The following is a 5,197-nucleotide window of genomic DNA, read 5'->3' on the forward strand; positions in this document are numbered from 1 at the left end:
ACATAAGGGATGATTCCTATTCCTGATTATTTCTTGTAACTGAATAAGTAATGAAGTTAATTATGACTTATCAGTAATAAATTCAGCAATTTCAATGTGTAAAACAACTCTTTCTGCATACTAAGAGTCAGTAACTATGTGAAGAAGTTCTGTAAAATCCATTAATACTATCAGAATAGCATATAATTCTGACTTTTGGACAGAATCATGAGGGTTTTGAGCCACTTTACTTAAATTTTCTGATTTGTAACCAGCCTTTCCTGATTTATTTGCATCAGCATAGAATGTAGGGGCTCCAGATATTGGTGTTCTCCATACAATGTGAGGAAGTATCGAGTTAGTTCTCTTTATAAATTGAATTCTCTTGCTTTTGGGATATTAGTTGTTAACCTCTCCTAAAAAAATTACTTCGAGCTCTTTGCTAAGGTTCCCTTTCTGCCCATATCTGTCAATTTCATGATTAGTAAAAGGTACTATAATTTCTATTGGTCTATTCCTGCTAATTGATGACATCCCAATTTTCCTTTTAGAAGAAACACAGAGACCTTTTCCATATAAGTTTTTATTTTTATTTATTTATTTATTTATTTATTTATTTATTTATTTATTTATTTATTTTTTGGAGCTGAGGATCGAACCTAGGGCCTTGTGGCAAGCACTCTACCACTGAGCTAAATCCCCAACCCCAAGTTTTTAATTTTTTACTGTTTATGTGGTAAACGGATCCATTCTAAGATATTATCTTCACCCTGCATTAATATTCCTGTATAGAGGGTAAAATAAGCAGAATGCAATCAAGCTCTGGATCCAAACGATCTACGTGTGCCTCCGGTAATTTCTTTTCTACCGAAGCCAATTCTTAGTCAGCTTTAGCTGATAATTCTCTTGTGCTATTTGAGTCCTTGTCGCTATTTAAGGTTTTGAACAAGTTAATCAGTTCGTAATCGTCCACTCCAATAGGAAATATCTCCTAGCAATCTTTGAAAGTCATTAAGAGTCCCTAATAGATCTCTCCTAATTTGCACCTTCTGGGGTCTTGTTTTTGTAGGCTTATTTTATAACCTAAATAATTAATAGACTCTCCTCTTTGTATTTTTTCAGGAGCAATTTGTAATCTCCAACAAGGCAAAATTTTCTTTACTCCTTCAAACATTTTCTCTAAAGTATCAACATTTGAACCAGCTAGTAAGATGCTGTCCATATAATGGTAAACTATAGATTGAGGAAATTGTTTACATATCATTCCCAACAGCTGTCACACAAAATATTGGCACAGGGTGGGGCTATTTAACATTCCCTGTGGGGGAATTCTCCATTGCTATCTTTTAACAGGCTGAGAATTATTATAAGTAGTCACGGTGAGGGCAAATTTTTCTGTCTTTTTCTTTTAAAGGTATAGTGAAGAAAGTCTTAAATTGATAACTATAAGAGGCCATTTTCTAGGTAACAGAGAAGGCAAAGGAATTCCAGACTGTAGAGAACCCATTGGCTGAATCACCATAGTAACAGCTCTTAGATCGGTCACCATTCTCCATTTTCTAGATTTATTTTAATAACAAATACAGGAAAATTCCAAGGACTGATAGATTCTTCAATATCCTGAGCATTTAGCTGCTCCTGTACCAGCTGTTCAAAGGCCTGCAGTTTTTCTGATGTCAAAGGTCATTGTTCCACCCAGAGAGGTTTGTCAGTTAACCATTTTAAAGAAGGGCTGTTGGTGCCTTTGAAAGATCAGCTGTTGTACCCTGTTCTTGTACAACCTGAATGGTTGGTGACTATTCTTTATAATATTTTCTAACATTTTCCCCCAGAAACATATGTTAGTTTATGGTTTGTTCCTGAGATAGGAGGAAGGTTAATCTGGGTATTCCATTGCTGTAAGAAATCACATCCCCATTGCTATATTGACAACATATGGCTTTAATTTTCCTCTGTCCTTCTGGTCCTATACATTCGACCCCTTGCACTCTGTTTTGTCATTCCAATCCCTAAAAGCAGAACACTTACCTCCTGAAGAGGCCAATTTGGATATCAAGATTCTGGTGCAATTATCCTTTTTCTCTCTTCTTTGTCAGCATTGACTCCAATATCTGGCTCTGGGTTTTTATTATTAAGACCAATTAGGATTTGTGCTACAGTGGGGTGTGTGCATGTGAGTGTATGTGTGTGGGGGTGTGTACATGTGTGTCTGAGTGGATGTGTGCATGTGAATGTAGGTGTGTGTCTGAGTGGGTGTGTGCATGTGAGTAGGTACCTTCAGAGGACAGAGGTGTCATCAGGTCCTCATAGAGCTAGAGCTAAAGGCACTTGTGAGCTGACACACATGGGCACTGGGAGCTGCACTTGGCCCTCTGCAAGAGCAGGAAGTGCTCTTAACTGCTGAGCCATCTCTCCAGCCCTCCCCACCCCCCCCCCCATGTTTGTTTTCCCAGACAAGGTTTCTCTGTGTAGCCCTGGCTGTCCTGGAACTTGCTTTGTAAACCAGTTTGGCCTCTTCCCTCTGCCTCTGAGTACTGGGATTAAAAGCATGCACTACTACTGCCAGGCACTATTTATTTTTTTATATATGAATATTTACTTGCCTGTGTGTATGTGTGTATGTGTACCACATGCATGTCTGATGTCCAAGGAGGCCAGAAGAGGGTGTCATATCTCCTAGCATAGGAGAAACAGCTAGTTGTGAGTTGACATGTGGGGTCTGGGAAGTGTAGTCCAGTCCTCTAAATGCTTTCAACCTCTGAGTCATCTCTCCAGTCCACTAATTACCTTATTTTTGAGACAGGATCTCTCTACGTGGGCCTCGATGGCCAGGAACTCTGCATGTAGATTAGGCTGGCCTCAAACTCACAGAGATCTGCCTATCTCTGACTCCTGAGTGCTGGATTTAAAGGCACGTACCACTATACCTGGCTCCCCTAATTTTTCTTTTCTAATTACATTTATGCTGTGTGAGCACGTGTGCACAGGTGGCATTATACGGATGTGGAGGTCAGAGGACAACCTGCAGGAGTCCTTTCTCTCCTATCACGTGGGTCCTGGGGATTAAACTGGGGTGTCAGGTTTAGTGGCAAGCATCTTCACATAATGAGGCCTGTTATGGTTTATTTTATTTTATTATTTTTTAGTTTTTTGAGACACGGTTTCTCTGTGTAGCTTTGTACCTTTCCTGGAACTCACTTGGTAGCCCAGGCTGGCCTCGAACTCACAAAGATCCGCCTGCCTCTGCCTCCTGAGTGCTGGGATTACAGGCTTACGCCGCTGCCGCCACCACCACCACCAGCCCTGGTTTATTTTTAAGTTAGCATACAAAACTATGGGTTTCCTTAGGATATTTTCAAACATATACATCATTGTGCTTTGTTCATGTTCATGCTCCCTCTTTACCCTTCTTGGGCCACCTCCCCTTTCCTTGGTCTCCTCCCTCTTGGCTCCTTGTGCTTTAACAGGTTGTTAGGTAATCTTAGCACTTGAGAGGCTACACAGAGAAACTCTATCTCAAACCCCCCCCCCCCCCCCACACACACACAAAGTCAGGCGGTGGTGGCACACTTCTTTTAGTCCCAGCACCTGGGAGGCAGAGGCAGGAAGATCTCTGTGAGTTCAAGGCCAGTCTGGTCTACAAAGAGATTTCCAGGACAGCCAGAACTGTTACACAGAGAAACCCCGTCTTAGAAAAAAACAAAACAAAACAAAATTGTTTTGTTTTGTTTTGAGGGAAATTGGAGAGATGGTTCAGTGATTAACAATGTGTTCTGCTCTTGCAAAGGACCCAAGTTTGATTCCCAACACCCAACACTTAGCGTATCTGACAGACTCATTTGTGAACTGGGATGTACACAAGGTTAACAGTTCGACCTCACATTTGGTGAGAGCAGTCCATGTACCAGAAACACCTGAATTCCACTAGTGTCATGTCATGATTCAGGATTTTAAATTCTAGAAATTGTTGATGTTTTTTGAATTCAGCTGTCCATTCTTCTTGGCTGTGTGTGTGTGTGTGTGTGTGTGTGTGTGTGTGTGTGTCTTCATCTTGGCATTCCATTCTTCTCCACATCCCTCTATTAAATGCCAGTCTACCATTGAGAGGTATGAACTTAGTTACTCTTCAAGAATAACTGTTTCAGCTGCTGTTCCATTGCACATCAGAAGTCATCGGCCCACTTCCTGTTCAGCTGCCTTGGAAGAAAAGAGCACTGTACCTTTTCCAGATTGCAAAGGCCACTTCAGGGATGGTGCCATATTGTCCTTGCTTCAGAAGATGCCTTTTGTTAAAGCCACAACCACACTTGTCTTGGCAAGAATCGGTAGTCCTTTGTTTCATGTCCATTTTGTCCTGTTTGTCAGCAGTTGATTCAAGGATACTTTATTGTCCAGTGGCTAAATTTTGCCACAATGAAAGTTAACTCCAGGGGTTGGGGATTTAGCTCAGTGGTAGAGCGCTTGCCTACCAAGCACAAGGCCCTGGGTTCGATCCTCAGCTCTAAAAAAAAAAAAAAAAAAAAAAAAGAAAGTTAACTCTATATGTAGTTTCTTCAATGCCCATATTTTCTTTGAAGTAGATTGGTACTGCCAAGAGCCGACATATCTCATAGTCATAACAAAAAAGAAAAGTTTTCTAAGTTATTAAAACATTTTAAATCCCATATCCTGTAGATCTCTGAAGGGTTTGAAGATGACCTGTCTATCTAAAATATATCTGCTCGATCTTGAAAACATACGTAATATGATTACAAGTTTGACTGTAATGTCTAACTACTGACTTTCATTTCTTTATATCCTGATAGTTGGTAATAATAACATTCAAGGATAGGAAATTGCATTACATTGTTAAATGAACTGTATAAGTATAATATCTTGAGCAAGATTAGAAATATATGTATAGCATTTTCTAAAAATATCAATCTCAATATATATAATTTGTATACAATATAAAAAATCCAATCCAATATAAAGTATTTAAAACTAGTAACTGTCTTTTTCTTTTTTTCTTTTCTTTTTTTTTAAACAAGCACCTTAAATCTAATCTGCTTTGCCTAGCCTTTTTCCTAACCCTTAGCAACAACTTGTAACCAACCCTCCTAAACAATTAAAATTATCCCAGACCCCAAACCCATTAAAAGACCAAAAAAACCACCCACCTCACACCACCTCTTTGGGAATGTGGGTGTGGTATTCTTAAAATTGCTTCCTGTTGGGT

At 39.6% G+C, this 5,197-nt stretch overlaps 1 non-coding gene across 1 annotated transcript; it reads left to right on the plus strand.

The window, feature by feature from the left end:
- Positions 1–4,412: 4,412 nt before the first annotated feature.
- Trnag-acc lies at positions 4,413–4,485 on the plus strand. Its single transcript has one exon. It is a non-coding gene; the product is annotated as a tRNA-Gly (tRNA).
- The last annotated feature ends 712 nt before the right edge of the window (positions 4,486–5,197 follow it).

This window comes from Onychomys torridus, chromosome 3 (assembly GCF_903995425.1).
Source record: "Onychomys torridus chromosome 3, mOncTor1.1, whole genome shotgun sequence".
NCBI lineage: Eukaryota > Metazoa > Chordata > Mammalia > Rodentia > Cricetidae > Onychomys > Onychomys torridus.